General features: G+C 43.8%; 1 protein-coding gene across 3 annotated transcripts in view; it reads right to left on the reverse strand.

Moving 5' to 3' along the window:
- The window catches only part of CDH11 (cadherin 11), a 179,081-nt gene extending 155,069 nt beyond the window's left edge, over positions 1–24,012 (reverse strand). For 2 of the 3 annotated variants that reach the window (XM_050774865.1, XM_050774866.1), the window contains exon 1: positions 16,389–22,994. The gene's annotated coding sequence lies outside the window, so the exon portion shown is untranslated. Of the gene's footprint in view, positions 1–16,388; positions 22,995–23,704 lie in introns of those variants that run through there. The other variant, XM_050774864.1, reaches the window with a different exon arrangement.
- Positions 24,013–25,079: the final 1,067 nt, after the last annotated feature.

Here is a 25,079-nt window from a genome sequence, read left to right on the forward strand (position 1 = left end):
TCTATGCCACTACTATGCCATGTGATTTCGTGTGTGGGGGGCGTGGGGTGGGGGGGCTGTAATCTTTTAAATTTTTCTAAATATCAACACCTAAATCTGTTTTAAAAAGGTAAGAATAAAATGACCTCTGAGGTCACTTTCAGATCTCTATTATATTTGACATATTGAGCAGAGAACCCGAAATCACAGATGTGCTTTATAACCATCTATTTTCTTAGTCATGAATTCATTCACAATTTCAGTCAGTTACTAACCCTTTCTTTCACCCATCCAGTAAAACCGGGTATGATGACTTGTGAAATGGAATGCAATCTAAGTCTTATGAAATCCATTCCTACTGGGAACAACACATAGACAGCTGTACCATAACAAATTTTATATTACAGGGTGCCATGATCTCCCAAGGAGAGTAGACAATACAAGTGAAAACATGGAATATTTAAAAAACAGGGAAGGTCTAGGGAAGCCAAATATTCATTCATTCATCTACTCATCTATTCATGTCATCCAACAATTTTGAGGACCTACGTGGTAAATATTTTTCCCTGTCTCAAGTGTACTATCAATCACAAGGATGCACACAGGACCCAAGCTGTGTCCTTCAGAATATTCACAGGACATAGCAAATGGCCTTATAGATGGGCTGTAACTCAGGGAAGGTAGTCTCAGTGCTTTGCAGTTTCCTGATAGAGTGGCAGAAAGATCATTCTCTCCTGTTTTTAGTGATCTTAAGGCACAAAAGTTTTGTTCTGAGACTTCCAGTGGTCATTGTGTCTTTGTTTCTGTCACCTAGGAAAAATATCTCAGCATCAATAAAATATGAGTTCAACACTTGATTAGACCCAGAGAAGAGTAGATGGAGATGTGCCCATGTAAATGGAGATGCAGAAATATAAAATTCACAAGATTGTTTAAGTCCTTCATCCAGTCTTGACAGAAGCTAGACTACTCCATGAGGGCAAGTCATAACTTGTCCTCACAGCAATGACTTGCCCCCACGCAGGGGTAATATGAGCTGCCAAGTTTATTGCCCTCATGGCAATGAACTTGTCATGGAGTTCACAGTTGTGTGGAAAAGGTAGAGTAAAAGTGAGAGCTGAAGGTCAGAGTGCTCCGCACAAAGAAAGGAGGCAAAAAGGGCAGTTAGGAGAATAAGGACACATCTGAGAAGAGAAACGATAAGGGCAGAAAACTTTGACAATGGCAAAAGAATGAGAAAAATAGACATTATGAGAGAAATATCAAAAATGAAATCAGTAGTAACTGGCAACGGACTGGGTGTGAGGTCTTAAAGATGGGTCTTCCAAGGTTAATGTGTGATCATTTACCGCTGGTTGGAAAAGTGGGTGGATACTGTTGACATCACAGACATATAGAATATAGGGAAATTATCATATTTAAGAGTTTGCTAAGTGAAGTTTGGGATGCAGCTTGACGATTAGCTAGTGACAGGATGTTGGATACTGCCATGAAATTCATGAATCATCTGAGGCAACAAATGTAATAGGAGAAGAAGACTGGAAGAAAATACTAAGGAAGAAAGCAGGAAGACCTTTGAGTATTTGAGTGGAAAGGCTGCAATGAGTGACCAACCAAGAAAACTGAAAAAAAAAATTCCTCTTTCAGAAAAGCAAAAAATCTAGAACTAGAAATACCATTTGACCCAGCCATCCCATTACTGGGTATATACCCAAAGGATTAGAAATCATGCTGCTATAAAGACACATGCACACGTATGTTTATTGCGGCACTATTCATAATAGCAAAGACTTGGAACCAACCCAAATGCCCATCAATGATAGACTGGATTAAGAAAATGTGGTGCATATACACCATGGAATACTATGCAGCCATAAAAAAGGACGAGTTCATGTCCTTTGTAGGGACATGGATGAAGCTGGAAACCATCATTCTCAGCAAACTATCACAAGGACAGAAAACCAAACACCGCATGTTCTCACTCATAGGTGGGAATTGAACAATGAGAACACTTGGACACAGGAAGGGGAACATCACACACCGGGGCCTGTCATGGGGTGGGGGTAGTGGGGAGGGATAGCATTAGAAGATAGACCTAATGTAAATAACGAGTTAATGGGTGCAGCACACCAACATGGCACATGTATACATATGTAACAAATCTGCACATTGTACACATGTACCCTAGAACTTAAAGTATAATAATAATAAATTAATAAATAAATAATTAAAAAAGAAAAAAAATGAAATCCCAAAAGATAATGAATTTGAGGAAACTGGAGTAAGGGGGCAGCCAGGGGCATCCCCCACCAGAATGGCATTCATTGGTGATAATCACAATGAGTAGACAACCACTGTGTGTAACGATCTCTGAAAAAACAGTGCCATGCCCTCTATAGCTAACACTTCTTATCAAGGGAGCAGTTCTGATTAAAATTTAAAATTTTCATCCTAAGATACACATTTAGTTGCTTTTCTAATATTGTCAAAGGTGAAAAATCTGATAACTTTCTTCCTTAAAGTAATTCCTCAAATATGTGTAGGCTATATTCTTCCAGGCATAGCACCTCAAAGCTTTTATCCATTACTCAGAGGAACTATGTTCTAATAATATTTCCTTTCCAACCACTTACACAAACTTGTTTTCCACATTTCTTGGCCTCTTGGAACCCCAAAAGATGCATACCACTCTCTTAATCCATCACTGCTGAGACAAACCTTCCTTGCCAAGAAGACACCAACCAATCATGAGGAAAGACAGGCAGGCACAAGCAGGGCACCGCAGCCAAAGGCACAGGTTCCTCTCTGGGCAGAGCCCTGACCTCAACTGTGATGCTAGTCAAACTCCCTTTCTCTTTTGGAGCTCTCCTTCAACATTAGGAGACCCAACTCCCAGGACAATTGTGGGGATTCCAGGTCACCAGTTTGGGAAAATATGAATTGTGATACTAGTGTCTTGCCCTCCTTTCCTGCCTTCATTGATTCATTCCTTCTTCCTCATTTTTATTTTTTCTATTTTCCTTCTTCCTCCCTTCTTCTATTCCCTCCCTACTCACCACTTTGTAGGCCCCCATTATGGTAAATATCAAGACCATCACTACCATTTTCCCATGAGCAGTGCTCCTCAGCTGAGACAATCACTATCTTCCTCAAGTGTCAAGGCCACTTCCCAATACATCACATTACCATGTACTATTGATCACATTTATCACTACTAAAAATTATTTTTTTCACGTGTTTGCTCCCTCTAACTAAATATAGGATCCATAAGAATAGATACTGTGTCTACCTTGTCCACCCTTATATCCACAGCCTAGCTGATTTTTAGTGTGTATGACTTTTGCTAAATGAATGAATGGATGGATATTGTGATAAATGGGTGCATGGGCGGATGATATATCCTTAGTCTGATGGGATTTTTGTTATTGTTGTTTGTTTCAGGGACATCTTTACTCACAGTTATGATGATATATTGCATTCATATAATATAGACATGTATTCTTAAAAGTAAAATTATTCTCAGGTTGCATAATACAATTACAAGTGCCAGACTCTTTGTTTTGCACAATGATTGCAAGTTCACACCTCCAAAAATGCCTGCAGACAACAGCTAATATGACCTTTGAGGAAACTTCTGACTCTAAGAACCAAAGATACTGTTTGAATTAAAACAACTCTAAAAGTCTAAGTTTTTAAAAATTCATGTTGAAAATCCATTTCTGCACTGTTTAGATTTCTGTGTAGCTATAGACTCAAAATCTTACTCCCAATTTGTCTCAGTGAGTCAACAGTTGAAGAGAGTATGAGGAAATATTTCTAATGGGATCATGTCTCTTGCAACATCTCCATATACCCACTCTCCTAAAAAAAATTACTTACCTCCCTCTTGGGAAACCTGTGGAGGAAACTCTTACTTTGGAGAATCCCAATAAATCACCCCTTCCTTTACTCATGACTGTAACACAATGACTCTGGGCTTGCCCATATGACCCTGGCCTGTAGCCAAAGGGATATAGACAAGCATGATGCAAACAGAACCATAGGCACTCTTGCACGCCGCGACTTTTGTATTTTTAAAACATATGCTCTTGAGATTTCTCCTTTCCAAAGCCAACCACCATGCTATAAGTCAAGTCACCCCATGAAGGGGCCATGTGTTAGAGACACTGATGCTTGTGTCAATGATAGCTCACCCACGCCTCTGAAAGTCATGATTATCCCTGGTTACAGGTAAGAAATACCCTATTCTTGGCCATCCCCTTAGTATGGACCATTCTGTTGAACCTGACTTTGGGGTGGAGACTCAGGACAGGAGCAATGGAGCAACAAATGCAAGAAGATGGCTCCAGCAGCTGTGGTTTAAAAGTGTGGGGGCTGAGATGCAGCAAAAACACCGAAACTGAGCATTATCTGTCAGGGTATTTTGATTCTCTACTGCTGTCTGTCAATTCACCTGCAACAACTGCAACCTGGAGCCAGCCCGTCTCTCTGTGCCCTCCTCTTGTCACCCTCCACCCAGTGCCTACACATGCACATTCATGCAGGTGCCTACCACGTGGCCCAAGCACCATGGCCCACCTCCTGGGTGCTCATATTTTTTGCGTTCCATTGAAACTCTAAACTTCACAGGAATCTGATTTCCTGGATAACCTGGGTGTTGGAAGCAGCTTGGTTTGTTGAGTTATCATATATTCTCGGTTAGCTTTGGATCTCGCAACCTGCTAGATGCTTATTTAGGATATAAATACATGTTTTAAACAATTGTGTATGAAATGAGAATAAGCATGAGATAATGTAAGAGAAAGCATTATAAATTCACTGATGCCAGATGGTAACAGAATTGTTATATTAATGGTATTATTTTTTCATCATCGTTGTAATAATCACCATCATTATTAAGGTGTTACAGTATTATGGAAAGAGGCCTACATGAGGAAATAAAATATGTTAAATCTGAATTCAAGCTCTGCATTCTACTAGCTTATATGATGATAAGAACGTTATGTAATCTGATTCTAACGTTTTTGTCTGAAAAATAGGGATGGTAGTATAGGATTATTTTGAAGATGAATTAGATAACATGAAAATATGCCCAACAGTGTCTCCCTCACCAACAGTAGTTTCTTAAAAATATGTATAAATTTATTCTTCAAAAGTTGAGACCTGCACTATCTGTAAGGTATCCGCTAGCTACATGCAGCTACTGAGCACTTAAAATGTACCTAGTCTCAACCGAGATGCATTAGTATAAAACACACCCCACATTTCAAAGACAGTATAAAAAAAGATATGAAATGTCACATTAATAATGTTACATTGATTACAAATCAATGATTTATATTATGTTACACTACATCGTATTGTGTTATAGTTTTGATATATTGGCTTAAATAAAATAAATTATTAAAATAAATATTACCTATTTCCCTTTTACTTTTTTAATTTGACTGCTAGAACATTTTAAACTAAATATGTGAATGACGTTTGTGGTTTGTATTGTATTTTTATTGGACAGCACTGGGTTAAAGAGTTATCATGAAATTACAATTATAAACATATAAAAGCTCAAAAACAAAGGATTTGGTGGCGAAAATTTAGTTATTACTTTCAGAGGTATGCAAATATGATTACCGCTGGGAAGGAAAGTATTATCTATGCCAATTTCCTTTAAAAGTGAAGCATGACACCTTCATAAGCAGAGGGAAGATTCTCTTCCTTATACCCAGGTGAAAGTTAGGTTTGAAAGAGCAGCAATAGATTAGTCAATTTTAGTAAAGGGAATGGAAAGGAACAAATGGGTTTGGAAACACTGAACTTGGAGACAAATTCCACATTGTTACTCACTAGCCATATAACCCAGAGTACAATGCATAAACTCATTTAATCTCTTTCTCTCTATACAGCAGAAATACTAATATACTTCTAACTCACAAGGTGATAGCTAGCAGTTATTAAGTCCCATTATATACTTGGCTTTTTGTAGGTGCCACTGTTATCCCAAGGTAGAGAGAAGGAAATTAAAGCAAAAAAAACAAAAAACAAAAAAACAGAAGCATGTAATATACACATGGGCACAACAAAAGACTGGGGGCAGTGGAATCTGTTTTGGTATAAACTCCTGTAGCACTGCACTTTTAATCACTTCTCTGTATTCAGATTAGTCTTTTACGGCTATCCTGGGAATGGAAGGAGACAATGAATGTGAAGCATATACCAAGATCATCAAAGAATGGTCCCCATTTATATTGCTGTTGTGAAGGCATAGGGAATTATTGAGAGGATGTAAGATTTAAATCACTCTGTGCCCCATTTGTTCATTTCAAAGAAAGACGCAAAAAGACAAGGAGGTATGTAAGCTGACTTTGCAAATTCTGTTGTCTTGGTAGTACTCTCGATTTCATAAGAATTCAATATTTGGGGGAAATACATTCAAAAGTTAATCTATGAAATACAAAGCCAAAAGAATTCTGGCCTCACAGACAACTTAAAAGCTTTAAAATCAGCTCCTACATGGCCGGTAAAATAAATATCTGAGGTCCTCCCAGTTCTTCCTGAAATGACTTTGAATCTCACCACCCATGTTTGCAGCATCAGCATCAAGTTACAATATTTTTTTTTTTTTTTTTTTTTTTTTTTTTTTGAGACGGAGTCTCACTCTGTCCCCCTTGCTGGAGTGCAGTGGCCGGATCTCAGCTCACTGCAAGCTCCGCCTCCCGGGTTCAGGCCATTCTCCTGCCTCAGCCTCCTGAGTAGCTGGGACTACAGGCGCCCGCCACCTCGCCCGGCTAGTTTTTTTGTATTTTTTAGTAGAGACGGGGTTTCACTGTGTTAGCCAGGATGGTCTCGATCTCCTGACCTCGTGATCCACCCATCTCGGCCTCCCAAAGTGCTGGGATTACAGGCTTGAGCCACCGCACCCGGCCAATATTTTTTTTTAACGTAAAGCATACATTTCACAAAGATTGAACTATTTATATAAAGGCTGGGTTTTCTTTTTGTTGCTGTTGCTTGTTTGTTTTTTGAAGAGATTTTAGTGTTCATGTTTTTGTGAGGGGCCCAGAAAGCACTGAGAATAAGGAAGAGGCTGAACCAAATATAGAGGGAGACTGGGAAATATTCCCAGCTGGGACAAGCCAGCTGCTAGCTATCATCCCTGTGAGTTTCCCAGGGGGCACACTTGGATCTAGCCTACTGGATGACCTCCAACACATTCCCACAACACAAGACACCTCCCAGGGCAACAGTCACATCCCTCTGACTATCCAACCTGACACCTCTGCAACAGACATGATTGTTTCTGACAAACTCATTTCTTGTTCAATTTGATATGAAAATGAAAGCTGGATTAGCACAATTTCTCACATTTGAGAGCATGTGCATGAATAGCATTTTCAATGTTGCCTTATAGTAAACCCAACTGAGCTTTGAAAGGAGGTGCAATAATGCAGGTGAAGGTGATATTTTCAAGATCTCTCTGCTTTGCATCCAAATCAGCCCTGCAAGGTGAAAGCACGCTCAGTGGACCAAGGTGATACGATCACTGTCACTCTCTCAGAAGCAGACCATCTTCAGAAAGAAATGTTAATCGAATTGTTTCCCATGCAAATGTAAAAACAGGGGAAACAATACTGTAGATAGTATCAATATTTTTCAACATTAAGCAAAGACAGGCAATTCTCGAAGAGTGATGCTATTACCATGAATTTCATCAATTCGTATTCTTACCCACAATGCTTTTCTTACTTGCTTTGTTTTCACAACTGTTCCTTGGAGGACAGGTTTGGGGGCCTCTTTGCCAGAACTGAGAACTACGTTCTGAGTTTCCACGAGCCTACTATCAACTTGATTTTCATTGTCCAAATAAAATTTTGAACCCAGGAGCTGTGTTAGGAGAATAATACATGTATTCTCTGGGTCAAGTCAGTGTGACGGAAACTTCTTCCTGGACTTCTTAAAACAGAGCTCAACTATTTTTCCCAATCCCTCCTATAGGGAGGCAATTTTCCATTCTCATCCTCTTATTCTACCCAAGAGGAAACTTGAGTCCACACAAGGGCAGTGAGTTCCTTCTTGTTAACAGTGAGTGGGATGGGTTAAGGGTTGGACCCGGTGATCTACAGATGAAATGTTACACGAATATAAGAGTTGATCAATACAAAACATAGAAACCTTCGCGGACTATGTCTCTTTGAACAAACTTTGCCGTGTTGGTCTTTGCTATCACATTTATTCTGAAGACCTGCCTTAGAGTGCTAAATTTCATGTCTCTTAATGTCATCCTAGAATTCAGTGTAGATTATTCTTTATCTCTTACAAATCTTGTTTCTTATTAATATGCATTAGAGAAGCTGCAATGGAACTCCGTTTTTGACATGCAACATACAAGATCTCAATGCTGCCTAACAGAGAATGGACGGTACCTATTGATGGACAAAAACTGAATGTATACATCTTTCAATAACACTTCCAAACAAACTGTAAATCCTGGGTGCAAGATAAATGTTCTGACATGACACTCTTGGTAGCATCTTCCTTTCATATATGCCAGGGCTGGACAGGAGCCAAACTCTCAGGAGAGAACATGGATCTTGGAAACACAACTTCTTTCTGCCTAACACATCTTTTTAAATATTTAAGTTTTATGAGCACATCACAGAAAACATAACACTTGGTGTCATCCTTAAATAATTCTGGGTGGGGAGAGTGCCAAGAATCCATCAATCTTGTATGCCTGAGAAAAGTCATGGGAAAAGGTTTCTGGATCTTTCGGGTCCTGAATTTAAATCATTTGCAGCTGTCTACCATGTGATCTCAGGCTCCCATTTATGGAACTGGAAAGATGAAATGAGATAACCTATGAAAGGCCCAGTCCCAGGCTGTCAGTAAGCACTTCACAGTGATCAGTGGTAAGTCTCATGGACCTGCCCTTGAAAGCATCTTAAGTCTGTCTCCCTGTAACAGAGAAATGAAGAACATGGGATCTCTTGGCTCAAAGCCCTGCTTATCCACTTATTAGCTGCATAATACTGGGAAAAGTTGCCGAATTATCCTGGATATTGATTTGCATATTTTATAAATGGATAATTATAGCTTCTACCTCATTGAGATTGTCCTGAAGTTGGACTGAGATAATTCATGGGACGTGCTGAACACAGTGTGTGCATAGAGTAAATGCTCAGTCCACATCAGCTACTATAACAATGCTTCCACCCTCGTGCTGGCTTCATCCTCTCTCCCAGTGAAGTGAGTGCCAGAGGGGACTCACAGGAGTACTCTCCCGGTGCATTTCCCTGTTTAAACTTTCTGTTTCTTTCTATCAGTTCCTTTCAATGTGGTCCAGAAATCATTTAATAAAGCATGCTTCAAATCCTGTAAAATTTCCTTGGGACCTAGGGAATAAAGTCCAAAGCTCTAAATTTGGTATTGAAAGTATCCCATAAAGGGTTTCAAAATGATGTCTCACTATCACCCTCTGCTTATAAACTCTGCTCAGGCAAAGCAAACCTGTGCATTCACATCCAGGTGTGCTTGTCTCTGTGATTCCTTCTCCAAAATGCTGAGAAGCGATGGTTAGAAAGCGCCATGCCAAGTGATTTGTGCAGGAAGATTTGAGAGCCAGGCCATTTTCGAGCTGGAAAGGACCCAAAAGGCCACTTTACAGATGAGGAAACTGAGGTTAATTGGCTTTCTCAAGGCCACACAACTATTTATCAGCAATGCCAGCATTGCAAAGGCTGATCTGCCTAGAGGGAAGGAATCACAGGGCAGCCTATTAGGGAAAATTTGTCAGCAATTGGCCACAAACTTGCTCACAGGTGATCTTTCTCCAATCACGAGAAATGAGACAGAAGTTATGCCACCCAATAAGAAAAGGACACTAGGCGCATCTCTCTGTAAGTGAAAACTGTTGCTTTTCTGACTTGCAATACAGGGCACAGGAAGAGTGGGGGTGATAGAGAGGGCGCAGCTACGACGACGCCTCAGGATCTGATCTGTTCCTCGCTTCAAAGATGTGATTTCTCAGGCTGCGTTAGTCTCCTAACTAATGCTCCCAAATGCACTGCTGAGATGTGCTGAAGTTGAAGACTCCCTGCAATGCTTGCAGCAGGAATGGCAATGAAAAAAACACAAGAATCACCAATGCGTTACTTGGAAGCCAAGCGTCCCCAGCTCTAACTGCTACATTGCAATTTTTACTCTAAGATAATAATATTGACACTCCATGTATAAAGTGCTTTCTAAGCTCCCCCAAATAATAATAAACATGAAAATTACATCTTACACTATAGCAGTGTCTATTTATGAAGATGAAAGTTGAGTGAAGTTGTTCAAGATAGTTCTCCCTTTACTACCGAAATATTTTGGCAAAGTATTGAGATTTAGAATTGTTTGCATAAATGAAGCACTTCACCCTGATTTCCAATTTGGCTTTGGATTTCAATGTGGTTTTGCTGCTGCTATCAATTAAATATATTTCCAAAAAGACCTTTAAACATGTGGCTTTAATAAGTAGACAATGGAAAGTTGATTACTACTGATATTTTACTAAGCTGCCTATGTAGCCTCACCTATGTTTAGTTAGTCATCTTTGGGTAGTGATCTGGATTTTTGTTCATAATGACCAGGCATGGATTACCACATAGAAATTGAAATGAGCTGGGCGCAGTGGCTCACGCCTATAATCCCAGCACTTCAGGAGGCTGAGGCAGACGGAACACTTGAGGTCAAGAGTTCGAGACCAGCCTGGCCAACATGGTAAAACCCTGTCTGTAATAAAAATACAAAAGTTAACTGGGTGTGGTGGTGCATGCCTGTAGACCCAGCTTCTTGGGAGGCTAGAGCAAGACAATCGCTTGAACACGGGAGGCGGATGTTGCAGTGAGCCAAGATAGCTCCACTGTATTCCACCCTGGGTGACAGAGTGAGACTCCGTTTCAAAAAAAAAAAAAAAAAAAAGAAGAAAAGAAAAAGAAATTAAAATGAATGGCTCCAAGAGTTCTGTTCAGTTCAGTGATAACTGGGTTAAATTTGGGCAAGGAGCTCTCTCAGCTACAAAATCAAAGCCCTTAAAAGGTTGTACTCTCTGACCCATTAGACAGGCTACCACGTCTCAGAGGCTCTGAGACTTTGGGCTTCCCCTGCAGACTTCACTCCCTGAAAGAGTGAAGCAGATTCCTCTCAAAGGTGTATTAGAGAAGTTGTGGTGGGATGGTATGAGACTAACTCCAGAGAAAGCTTTTACCCGTGTGTCCTTGCTGCCCAAACTCGCCCAACTGTATGCACGGACAACTTCCACTGTTTACCCAACACTTGGGCCAACACAGAGGCTATACAGTTAAGAAGGCATGCAGACTGTCCCCTCCAGAAGCTAAGATGTGACTTCAGGCCACTTGTCCATTCTTATGGGGGAATCCCCTTTCATGCACCCATCAAGGCCTAGAATTCCTATGTATTCCAGTTTCTGAGATTTTTGTATTGGCTCCCTGGCTAGAATCCATGGAAAACTTTCCCACAGAACTGGATGTGTCCCTTGCAAGAGACTATTTGCCATCCACATGCCAAACTATTATGCTGTCGGCCATAGCTGCCCTTGGAATGCCACCTCATCCACTGAGCTATATTACTGGGCTTATGCCCAGGTCCTGACACCTGCCCAATACTTGCTCAATGCAAATTGGACTATTCAATGTTTGTTTGTTTGTTTGTTTCTTTAAGACAGGGTCTGGATCTGACACCCAAGCTGGAGTGCAGTGGCGCAATCCCAGCTCACTGCAGCCTCAACCTCTCCGGTTCAAGCAATACCTCCCGAGTACCTGGGTACAACAGGCACGTGCCACCATTACTGGCTAATTTTGGTATTTTTTGTAGAGATGAGGTTTCATCGTATTGCCCAAGCTGGTCTCGAACTCCCAGGCTCAAGCAATCTGCCTGTCTCAACCTCCCAAAATGTTGAGATTATAGGCGTGAGTCATTGCACCCAGCATATTCAATGTTTACTAAAAGCTCCTTCTGCTCCAACCTTACACCTTATCTGACTCTCAACATTCTATTCAGCTTTTGAGAAGAACTCAAAAGCCAGATATCTCATTCAATAATGCAGCAGATACTGTTCCTCATAACAGTCCCGCAAGGATATGTGGGGAAAAGAAAACTTCTGGGTTTCTTAGTTGAAAGCAACAAAAATAGACTTTGGACAGCACAGTCTTTACAGGAAAACTGGAGAAAGAGGCTCAGAAAACTCCCAGGTACCTAGGAAGGCTGGGCAGTTAGAACCACAGGCCAGACTCTGCCATAGAACGAGAAGAGTGAAGGCACCATGGTTGTCCCCGCTGGACACCGGTAGATATGGGTTATTTTACCACCTCTGTGGCCCCTGGAAATCAGATGCTGTACAGTCACTGCTACAGTGACCAGAATGAGTTCTCCATGGCCAATGATGTGTGTGTGTGTGTGTGTGTGTGTGTGTGTCTGTGTGTGTCTGTGTGTGTGTGTGTGTGTGTAAGATACTGAATCCAAATTTAAAACACAGGGGATTTGGTGCTAAGTTGGCATTCTAGCTTCCAGGAAAGTTAGGGAATCAACTCTATGACCCTTTAGGCCTCTGGAGTAGAAGGAACTCTCTTCCTCCTATAAAGACTTTTATCGGGTTTATTTCCTAAACATAGGAAGGTGGTTTTGAGGCCACGCAGTCAAACAATTGAACAAGCAAACAAAATGACAAGCATGTGCTAAATGGAATGAGTGATGCATGGAATGTTGTCTTCCATGGTTTTGAATCACTCAAATGGAAAGAGTGTATGTATGTGTGTGTGTGTATGTGTGTGTGTATATGTTTATATACATATATCTCATATAGTTTAACAAGACACTGTCCCTACTTGCATCAGGGTATTTTCATTGCCATTGCTTTGTTCTGTTTCTACAAGGCAAGGCTGGGACTGAAGAAACCAACCCATAGCATGAGACTAGGAGGGATGACAGATATGCTGAATAACAGACTAAAGATTTAAATTTTAAAATATTTCAGTAGAACTGATCAATGGACCAAACTCAGCAATAGGAAAAGTAACAGCAATAAGAATAACAGCAACTCCATTCCATGAGCTGTTTTAAACAGTTTTATAGATTAATATCATTTAATAACAGAGCTGCTTTAGAAGGCAGATACTGACATTAACCCCAGTGCGATGGGGAAATTGAGAAGCAGATAGAGACTTGCACAGCTGGTTAGTGGCATGGTCACGCCTGGAAGCAGGGAAGCCTGACTCCAGAGCCTGTGCTAACACCACTGAAGGTGACTTATCATGTCTTATGTGCACAGGGACAGGTGGGGAAATGCAGCTTAACAGCAGCACGTAAGGAAAAACAAATAAACAAATAAACTGTGGAGCATAAGTCCTCTGGGTGATGTGGCTGGCAATAAAAGCTAATGTAATGTAGCCTCAGGCTGCAATAAAAGAAGTGTGTAGAAGGGAGTTGATAATCTAGAGTCTAGCTGCCTAGATTTCTGGCTTCAGTCCTTTCCTCTGAGGAAAGCTAGAGACAAAAAAAAAAAAAAAAAAAAAAAAAAATGGGGAGTTCAATCTGGAGATTTTAAGCCTGGGGAGAGGGCATCCTGGAAGACAACTTAAAAAATGAATAATTGCAGCAGGGAGCTGTGGCTCATGCCTGTAATCCCAGCACTTTGGGAGGCCAAGGTGGGTGGATCATGAGGTCAGGGGTTCGAGACCAGCCTGACCAACATAGTGAAACACCCTCTCTACTAAAAATACAAAAATTAGCTGGGTGTGATGGCACACTCCTGTAATCCCAGCTACTCAGGAGGCCGGGGCAGGAGAATCGCTTGAACCCGGGAGGTGGAGGTTGCAATGAGCCAAGATCGCACCATTGCACTCCAGCCTGGGCGAGAGAGGGAGACTCCATCTCAAAAAAAAAAAAAAAAAAAAAGAAAAGATTAATTGCAATGTGGAGGAAGAATTACATCAAGAATTACATCTATCCTGCATAGCATCATAGGCTACATCCAAGAACATAACCTTTGGGGAGACAGTTTGGCTCAACTGAAGGAAGCATTTCCAAGAGTGAAGGTTCCCAATGTCTCAGTGGTTTGCATAAGTGGGTAATGAGTTCCAGATCACTAGCAATGCTACAACTACCACCAGGACACGGTAGCAATGATTCAAGGACGTGATGGCAGAGTTTGTTGGTCTAGGTGGCCTCTGTAGTCTCTCCCTATCATGTAGGAGTAGAATTCTGTTATTTCTTCCACAAACCACTCTTGATCACCAAACTGGATGTGACTTGTCCTTCCTGTGGCCCAATTTAATGCTTCCTTTGGGGTCCTTACAGTATAAAGCTTTGAGTTTTAATCAACAACCCTAGTATTCTCTGTGCTGTTAATATTGTCAGCTCTCTGAAGGGAAGCCCTTGTGATTTGACCACTTCTGTGTGCCCAACCCAGGACTTTTCGTTACTTTAATGACAAAGAAATGAGTTTGAAATGAATTTCAAACCAAACCCTGCCAAAGTGTCCTCTATAGGCTTGGCAGTGGCAAGGTAAGGACATCATTCTTACTCTGTTCTTTACAGAACCTTGGAAGGGAGTTAGTAATAGGAGGTGACTATAAAGTAGGACAGAACTTAAGGCCAGGGCCAAGTGTTGCATTTTGCAACGTATTATCAAACAGCATATGAAATGACACTAGACTGACCACGAACTTCCAAATAAGAGATTCATGTAAAACTTTTAACCTAACTGCCCACGGACATCAGAGGGTGCAGCTTTACATAAACAAATGAGCTAATGATATGTTTACAAAGAAATCAGACCACAGGTACAACTATTTAAATAATCAATTAAACAATGACTTTTGGCCAGGCACGCTGGCTCATGCCTGTAATCCCAGCACTTTGGGAGGCCGAGGCGGGCGGATCACAAGGTCAGGATTTCGAGACAAGCTTGACCAACATAGTGAAACCCCATCTTTACTAAAAATACAAAAATCAGCCAGGGGTGGTGGCACGTGCCTAGTCTTAGCCACTCCAGAATCTGAGGCAGAGGAGTGGCTTGAACCCAGGAGGCAGAGATCACAGTGAGCCGTGATCTTGCCATTGCACTCCAGCCTGAGCAACAGAGCAAGATTCCGTCTCAAAAAAAAAAAAAAAAAGAAGAAGAAGAAAAAGAGATTGGGTTAAGAGCCTCAAGGCACAGTTCTGTTCCATTAGACTCTAAATTACTGTGGGATCCTGGGCAAGTCCTGGTTCCTCTCTGGGTTCCTGAACCCTCATCTCTAAATGAAGGTTGACTGGAATAGCTGATGATTCAGTTAGTGACTTCATACATCTGATTCCTGAGAATTCTACTTGGTAAAATGGAGTCCTCAGCCCTCCTTAGAGAAAGTAGTGGATTCAGTGGTTTGAAGTGGTTAGACTGTCTGCTGTAGGGAACCTGATTTAAGATGCCACGTGGTAAAGCGGGCAATGACAACATGGAGTGGAAGCAGATGGGAGTGATGAGGATGGTGACAGGTCTGGAAACTGTATCTCATCAGATTAGCTAACACTCTGAATGGTGGGAGCAGCCTGATATAGTGAGTAAGCTTCAGCATCTGACGCTTGGGTTACAATCCCAGCTTTGTCAATTACCAGCTGTGGAATGCTAGAATACGTGATTTTCACTGCACCCCCTCTGCCCGCCCCCCATAAGATGCTGGCAACAGTCTTAAGTAGCTCATGAGGGCATTGTGAGTAAATCTCATATTATATAGAATGTTCTTAGTACAGTGCCTGAAACTAACAAAGTGTTCAATAAACGCAGGGTTTTAACTATTATCCAATACCAGGTACCAAATAATTGCAGAGCCTTCAGGAAAAGGAAAAAGTGAAGTGGGGGTCAAAATATAACTATTGGGAGAAAGTTACCAAAAAAGTTATTTCAGCTCCTTCTTCATTAAAATGGAGTGCTTTTAATGACTAGAGTTAATGAATCACCTGTTCACTCCTGGGTTCCCTGAGAGGTAGTTAGCAGGCAGTCATCAGGACATTTAAGAAGCTGTAGGATTATTGGGAAAACAAAAAACCTGCTGATAAGGGAGTTGGATCAGAGGATCTCAGAAGTTCCCATTATGGGTAAAATTTGAGATTTTGTAGGAGCTGAGCGTTGAGCTGTCAGATCAGCTCTTCCGTGTCCATCTCCAGAGAGTGAAGGAGGCTTGAGACATGCACCAAACATAGTGGAACACTCCTGAGCATTTAGAGTCACAGCAGGTTTGGGAAGCCAGCTTTCCTTCTCCCCAGACTCATGAGCTTAGACAAGTGTCTTAAATTCCCTCTGAGAGTCATTTTCCTATTTGTAAATGGAGATGAGAGTACCTTCCTCTCGGGGTGGTTGTACAGAATAAATGAGGTACCTGGTAGAGCGCCCAGCACACAGTAGGATCTCACAAAGTTGTCTCTCTCTCCTTCCTTTTCCCGGGCAAATACAGACAGATATTCCCTTTCATTGCAAGGTGCAGGCAGAAGGGAACGCCAGCCTGGGGCAAGAACAGATGACACCGGCGAGCCGCAGATGGGAAACGGCAGGACAACTGGAAGGTCCCGGAGCCTTGGAAAGCCCAGCCTGGCTGTGATCTTGGGTGAGAAACAGTCGGAAAACCAATCAGGGCTAAGAGAGGGTGAGGACTCCGTTGTTTTTAGCATGATTCCAAATCACTGTGCTTTTGCCTGGGCCTGCCAAGACAGAAACCTACAAGGCAGGACCAGGACTTTTTCAGCCACCGTCTATTTATGAGTTAAAACTGTCACTGCTCAAAACCCTTACAATCCCAAAATACATTTACCTGAAAAACAAACAGGAATACTCTTGAAATGGAGACGATTTATCAAGAGACTAATTATCTTTTGAGCTCGTCTGGAATAGTAATGAGCCCCTTTTAAATGAAAGCAAACCTGTGATGAATATCTCAATATGGCGTGCTTAGCAAACTTTCCCAGTAAGGTATTACTGCAGGGTAACTTACCACAGCAACCCATATGCAAAATGAACTGAGGGAAAAAATGCAAAGGTAGGAAGGAGGCAGGCAGTGTTCAAAAGCAGTAATTAGCTCTCAAATCTCAAATCCCGACTGCCTCTTGACTCTTTTAAGTGGAAGAGGGATGAATCACTTAAATTTACGAAATCATTCAAAAAAGGCAGGCACTAAGAAACAATTCATTGCTAATTGGGAGAGGCCTCAATCTAAAACAAATGTTCCATGCAAGATTTCTGGCCTTATAATGATAAGAAAGAACTGCTACCTGTTCTCATTAGTCTGTAAAACTGAATCCCAAGTCTGTTTCAGACAGGGCAAGCAATCCCGGGACATACTGAAGGCTCATCGTGAGCTAGGCCTTGTACTAAACTCTCATTTTATCTTTACAAGAATCTTAGGATGTAGATATTATTACTAAGTCTATCGTTACCGTGAAGACACCTAAGTCTTGGGGAGCTTATCTAGCTTATTCTTGGTCACATACTTTGTAAGTAATGGAGGCAAAACTCCTCCCTCACAAAATATAAGACTACACCAAAAAACCTCAGTAATCAACATAAGTAATACTTTAATGCAGTATTTTAAAATTCAAGATTAGTTAGCCAGGTACAGTGGCTTACACCTGTAATCTCAGCACTTTGGGAGGCCAAGGCAGGAAGATTGCTTGAAGCCAGGAGTTTGCGACCAGCCATGAGCTGCAATCATAACACCGCACTCCAGAGCGAGACTCTGTCTCTAAAAACGTAAATAAATAATGAAGATTAGTGGGAAAAAAAATCTATGATGAGCAAAAGTCAAAATTTTCAATCAAGACAGAATCCAGCCATGCACTTACTTGGCCTCACTCTCTTCACCCTCATCCTGGCCCTGCTGCTGCACACTATTGCTTCCAAGATTGAATACCTGGTCCAAGCCTCTAGCATGATGAAAACTGAACTTTCCAGAATGAGTTTATGGGTAAAACATTCCAGAGTTCCAAGGCAGGGTAGGTATGCAGCAATTTGAGCTACTATGCTTATCCTCGCTTCCTCCACCCTTGCTCTTTTTGAGAATAACAAAGATGCATTGATAGCAGGGGCTCTACCCTAAATTCTCACTGTTTGCTCTCACTGATGGAGCCTGATGGAGACTGAAATGAGATCTCTACGTGTCTTAAACTAAGATCAGGGAGGAGCCTCCCCTACCATGCTGGTTGCCATGTGAGGTGATCATCACAGTGAGGACAAAGCCAGGCTCCAGGCCATTTTCTTCAAGAGAGCTGAATGTGAAGAGCTAACTTTGATTTGTGAAAATCATTTCAGTGCAGAAGACCATGTCAGGAGGATTTCTGGCAAATAAAGGGTGTGGAGTTTAGGAATCGAAGGCTTTATTTCACCTGCAGCAACCAGGAAATTTTGAGAATAAACCCCTGCTCATTCACAAATATTGTTTGAGAAACACTTGGTGCCAAAAAACATAAAATAAGACCTTGGCTACTGTTTACTGCAGTCCTTAAAGCTGTTTATATCAGTTTCCTAGATTCAGCTCTTCAAGTGGCTTAAATGAGGGGAGAGGGGGAGAGAGAGAGAGAGAGAGAGAGAGAGAGAGAGAAAGAGAGAGAGAGAGAGGAGAAATTAGCCTCCATGAGAAATAGCATCATTAGTCTCCCTCATACTTTTGAGTTTCTTCCTCCTTTCCCTCTCTTCTCTCTCACATTCCTCTCACCTAATTTCCTGATGTACCAGATTTTCTGACTGAGCAGAAACCTCGACCACAGAGACTGTGAGAGAAATGCTTTGTCTCAGTAAGAATCCCTGAACTCTGCAACTGTCCCATGACTAATTAAACCAAATAACAATGAAATTTTGCCTCCAGTTCTAACAATGTGCATTATTCACAAGAGCTTAGAATTTAAAATTGTCCTTTTTTAAGTTAAATAAACTGTCCAGTGATAAGTGAATGTCGGTTTACAAAACACTTTGTCTTACTTTCCACTGAGTTACTTAATACTCCCTCCCATAATCCATTTGCATTGATTCCTTCTTCATCAACTGTCTATGCATTCCAACACAGCTCAGAGCTGCAAAGAACTCCACTGCTGAATCACCAGGGAGGCAACTGTACTCACTTAAGACAAAAAACACAATTAAGTATCCACTTAAAACAGTACTTATTTTTTTAATAGAGTTTTCCTCTTAATCATAATATAGCATTAGTTTCTTTTTGCATTCTCCTCCTCCTGAACTTTCATGACACATCAAACAGGAGCAAATATAAATCTGTGTAGCCTGAAATACACAATTTAATCATAAGTCATAATTTCCATATCACTGAGGAGAAAAAAAAAATCAAATGATTATACTCCAGTGCATGAGGAGCAATCTTGAATTAAATTTTATTCTCTGCTAAAGTTAGGTTTTCACAGCAGTATCAAGAATGGTTTAAAGGAAATAGGAAAACATTTACTGCTATATTAAAACTCCATGCCCCTAAGTGTTTACCGAAGATCAAACTGCTATTCCTTTTTGCAAATGAGAAATGTCTTGCAGACGTCTTCAAAACCTCATGTAAGAACGGGCAATGGTATCACAGTAGTCTCACTGATATTTTTCTTCTTTATCCATCCCCTTCCACTTGGAGTCAGAAATGATGCTCTTTTTGCCAGAAAAAAATCCAGAAAATCCTCCCAGATCACTGTCTCAGTGAGAACTGACCTTGTTTATCCTGCAGCCCAGCCCCCACCCTGGCTGCTGCTCAATGTCAAGTTACAAGATTTCCCAACTTTCTAGTAAACTCCAAAGTGGGAAGTAGAGGCTGAAGGTAACAGGATCCACCCACTAGAAAGATGCTAATCCTGACAAACTGCTCGAGCGGTAGCTTGAACCACAGCTAGATTGAATTCGGTGTCTCCTGAGAGGGCCAGACAAGGCTGGTAAGTAACAAAACCGCTTTTCATGATGCCCTCAAAAGCAGATGGGCTCCATGCAGAAAGTTGGAGAAGGGTGCCATTGCCCTCTAGTGGCCAGAAGTGCAATCTTCCGCGAAGGAGTCCATTTCCAGAGATGTACAAGGCTCTCAATGTCAGGGTAAAATTATAGCAGAAACATGTCTAATTATGCTCCTCGAGTGTTTTCTTTAGTCCTTCCTGCTCATAAGGGAGGCTGCGGATGGCTATCACAGGAATCCTGATGGAACAGCTCATTCTTAACTCCTACTGGTGCACCAGGATGTGTCCAATTTTCTCCAGCTTTCTTTTTCTTTTTCTTTAGCAGACCTGTTGATGTTTTTCTCCTAATCAATTAAATCACAAATTCATATAGACCAACTATTTTTATATATTTCAGAGTTAATAACTTTAAATTAAAAAGGCTGAAAACTCACAATTCTTGGTAAGTGCAGAATAGGGATTCTTGACAAATTAGGTAACTTTTTATGAAACAGCAGCCAATTCCATAAGGGAGAAAATCATCCCAAACACATTTCAGTCCCTTAAATCATGGACTAGTGAATTTACACAGTGCTCAAATTTTCTAGGAAAAAAACCTGGAAGTTCATAGTCATTCTTCAAATTTGACAATTCAAGAAAAAAAGTTTGATACCTACTTTCAAACTTTCTATATTCCACTGTTTTATTATTATTGAATGATTAAGTATGCCTGTGATCAAAGTGAAAATATCAATATTGAAAGTAAATTCCAATGAAATTGTTATGTTTCTCGAACATCTACCCACATAAAGGTATTAAGAATGAAGGAAGACTAAAATCAGATTCGAAGATCTTGTTTAGATGGTTCTGAAAAACAGATCTGAATATAACAGATCAACGTTTACCAACTTCGTAAGTTACCACTTCATAAGTCACAGGAATTCACAGGCAAGGTTCCAGGACACGCTATGCTCCTGGGAGTGCAGTACTGGCATTGTAAATCAGACCACGAGGTCAATGTCATGGCGTTTCCCATACGAGGGTCCCCAAACCAGAATCTTTACAAAGCAGCCATGTAATTCGATTCAAAGGGGAAGAAAAACCATGAATTATGAAGACAACTGCATTAAAAGAGCATGAAATTGATCCTTATTCCCCCAAATCACGGCGTGGCTCTCCAAGTCTGTCCCCTGCCCCCTCCTCCCACAAATACCCAAACATGCACATCCACAACCACCACTCTACAGAGGAAACATGAGTTCTAAGACATAAAAAAATTGCGCCGTAACTATTTTTTTTATTTTCAAATTAACAAACGATTGCATCTTAATTGAAAATAGAATTTAGGTTTCTAGTAATTTTGCTGTCTGGTGTTCTGATAAGAACGCTGAACGTAATGAAAGTTCTGAAGTGCTATCAAGATGGTCCACTGCTTCAGTGAGAACTATTTTAAAAGCTTATTTTCCTAGGAAGCAATAAGCAGCCATTTGAATAAATCTACATGTCTGGGCCTCACCAGATTATCCAGTCTCAATCCGTCCAAGGCATGCCTTCATTCCCCCTTCCCCAGGGCTGAGGAAGGTGGTTTGTTCTTTCAAACAATGTCATAAAATGCCCAGTTTATGCAGACTCTGAAGTAACAACTAAAATGATAGTAATAATTTTTATTAATAATAGTGCATGCCTGCAAGACGTTTTAATGTCTTAATTTACAGTGTCTCAAAAGTAAGATGTAAAGATAATTCTTACTCAAGCAAAGATGCCCTTCCCTGGTCTCTACTGAAAAGCACTCACATTCCTTTTGTACTAGGCTGGATTTCAGTTTTACATACAGGTTCGAATTCCAGAGCCCACTGGCCAACTCCAAAACTTGAAATCAGAGATTGCATTTAAGGAACTTTAGTGGCTGGAGCCTCAGAGTGCCTCTCGTATTGGCCACAACTCTGTCCCTTTGTTTTGTAACTTTTTTTCCTTTGTCCTATTGGAAGAAGACTAGGCTCCCTGCAGCTAGGGTTGGGCAGTTAATATTTCTGCTCTGGTGTCTGCACCTACGTATTTGTAGGAAAAACAATTCCAGGATTAACGAAAAGAAGGTCAGTCCCTTCTCTTCTCCTCTGCCAACATATTAGGCTCTGGCGCTCAGAGCCCAGCCTGGCAAATGTGCTGATGCGATGCTAAAGGATCCTCGCTCCTGAGAACACATCTGCATCCCCATCTCCAGGAAATCCAGACACCCCGCAAAACCATCGATGTCTGCTGCAAGCCCAAGTGATAAGGAAATTGATCCGTCCTCTCGCCAGATTAATTATGCTAGCTTCCCTGTGATTAAAACGAAAACTTACTGCCTCATATTAAACCGAAAGCCATGATAAGAAGAAGAAAATAAAAGATTTCAGAGCGATCGTAGCAAGATTTCTTTGGGGGGAGACGAAGCGAAGACTTTAGTGAAATCTATACCCTCATACAGCAGGGTTTCAAGAACAATCCCCCACTCCCATCCCTTAGGGATGACCGGTCGTCATGCAGGGATGGTATTAAATAATTAAAAGATGCAATTTCTTAATAGCAGTGTGATGGCCCATGAAATTCCTACTGCATTATCAGCAAAAGCAACAGGGCTTCTTCTAGCACCTAGAAAACCTTTCACCCGGGAGAGGCAGGCGCGGGGAGCCCCCTGCGAAAGTAGGCCCTCGGCAAAAAACGGACAAGGAGGCCGGACCCGCAAGCCTCCCCCGACCCCACTTTCTCTGGGGACTCCGCTTCACAGCGTGAGGCGGGCCCTCCTACAGTTCCTCCGTGTTGGTGGGGGGCGGGGGTGGCGGGTGCGGAGAAGGGAGCTCTCCTTGCCGCCCTCCCCATCCGGCCGGCTTCTCAGTGCTTCCCACCTCCCGGCTAGCGTTCCGGGGGCAGAGCGCAGGGAGGGAGGCCGTGCTTGCCGGGAGCTGGAGAGGCTTGGCGCGCTCCGAGAGGCGGCGCAGGTTTCGGGAAGGTTTGGTTCTCAAAGTTAACGTTGACCCCGGCAGCTTTCGCCCATCCCAAGCCAGAGGCGAACCCGAGTCTGGGCCGCTCATGGACCTACCCCCGAGCTGGTGGGAGCTTACAAACGGGCGCCGGAGCTTCCACAGAGACTCGGGCTGGAGGGCTGTAGCGCACGGCAGCTGCCTACCCCAGAACCGCAGTCGGCGGCCCCAAACCCACGCTATTAAAGTGCGGGCAATCGCCTTCCGGAGCTAGGGTCCTTCCGTTTTCCCGGGCTTCCCCGGCAGTCTCGACTGGAGGGACTGAGTCCCGGGGAGCTTGAGGCAGGGATCCGGGAGGATGGAGTAAGAACCCCGCAGAGCGCGGTCATGTCGCCGCTTTGGGGAAGCGGCGCAGGGCTGACGGGCACCGCGCCGTGGGCGACTTTCCTCAGAGACATGACCGGGGGCAGTCGGCGTGTCCGGAGCTCTGCTCTGCAGCTTCTTGCCCCAGCCAGGTACAAACCCCCTCTGCCGCGGCCTCGGCGCAGACCCCAGAGGAGGCCGGAGCCCGGGAGAGTCGTGGAGCGCACATCTGGAGCCCCCGTCCCCTGCATTGCCCGCGCCCACAGCTGGCTCCCTTCTCCCTTTCTGATTTTTAAACAAATCTCTCCCTCCCTTTTGCTTTGCATCAGTGAAACCTTCTCGACTCGGATACCACCGTCTCCCCCACCACCCCGCCCCGCCAAGACATTCTCTTCCTGAGAAAATCCTGCCCCCCACTCCAAGAAGCCCCAACCAGGCGAGAGGAAGGGACTGGCGGCGCGCCTCACCTGGGGCCCTAGCGGGTGGACGCAACCTCCGGGCCGCCCGTCCCTGGCGCAGGGCAAGCGCTGCGGTGTTAGCCCCGGCCCCAGTCCCGGTCCCATTCACAAGTCAGCGGCGGCTGCGAGCGGCCCCCGCGGCATCTGCTCCTCGGCCCGCGACGCTCCCCTCGGCTGGCGGCGGCCGCGGAATGAGCCGCCGAGCGCGCTAGTGGCAGGAATGAGAAACCGGGGGGAGGTGGCGGGCGGGCGGGGGGTGGGGGGGGGGCGGGAGGAGGGAGGCTGCCGCTGGGAGGGAAGGAAAGGGCGGGGGCTGAGAGAAGCAGAGGCTGCGAGACGCAGCGAGATGGGCCTCGCAGAGGCTGCGGGGGCCGACCCCGTGCGCGCCCCTCCCCCCAGGGGCCCACAGATGCCAACCCCTGGATTCGTGGCCGCCCCTCCCGCCCCGAGGCGCGGCGCTCCGACTCCCTCAGGGCTCAGATGGAGTCTGGAGCGACTGAAGTTGGGCTCCAGGGACGCACAGCCAATCAGGGAGGGCGGCGGAGGGATGCTGGAGAGGGGTTGGGAGCCCCCATTTTCCTCCTTCCCCCAAATCCGCTCCAGCTGGCCAGGCTGGGCTCTTGCCTGGCGGGCCGGGATGGTGGTTGGGGGAAGGTATCGTCCAAGTGAGGGGGGCAATCGGGAATTCGGGAGCGTGTTCTATTCTTTCTCACTCCACCACCCCACCTTCCAAAAATCCCTCAACGTTGGCGGCTCCAGCCCAGCCCCCAGCCCCCAGCCCCCTCAATCTCCCATCCCTTGCAAACTCTTCTGGTGGCTTTGGTGGTGAAGTCGGGCGGGGAAGGAGACTTAGGACTTGGGAAGAGCCCAGTCTGCGTTCTCTCTCAGTTCTCCTCTCCTTCAGTGCCCCCCACGCAACGCCTCAGAGAGGGGTGAGCGGGCAGCGCTTCGCGGGGGTCGGCCTCGCTCCACCCTTTCGAAGGGTACCTTGTCCCCTACCCCAGCCAGGTATCAGTGTCCCCCGCCGGTAGTGTCACTTGTTGCCACCCCCTCTCTGCAGACCCGCCAGGGTCCGGTGGAGTGAGCGCTTCTGCGGGAGGGAGGGCCTAATGGGGCGCAGCGCCGGAGTCCTGGCTCCTTCCTCCCGTGTTCCCCTCACTGAGGACCCGCTACCAGGAGGGAGCCCCGGGCCTGCTTCCTGCCCTCCCTCCCCGAGTCGCCGGGAGAAAGGGCTGGCAGGGTCAGGGCTTAAGAATCACGACAGGGACTGGGCGGGGCGCTCGTGGTACCGGGAAGGCGTGGGGACCCGCACACCCAGCAGGAAACAACCGTGTCTGTGTGGGGACCCCTGGCTTGAACAAGTTTGCAGGGTGGGAGAAGGAGG

The sequence above is a fragment of the Macaca thibetana genome, chromosome 20 (assembly GCF_024542745.1).
Source record: "Macaca thibetana thibetana isolate TM-01 chromosome 20, ASM2454274v1, whole genome shotgun sequence".
Taxonomy (NCBI): Eukaryota; Metazoa; Chordata; class Mammalia; order Primates; family Cercopithecidae; genus Macaca; species Macaca thibetana.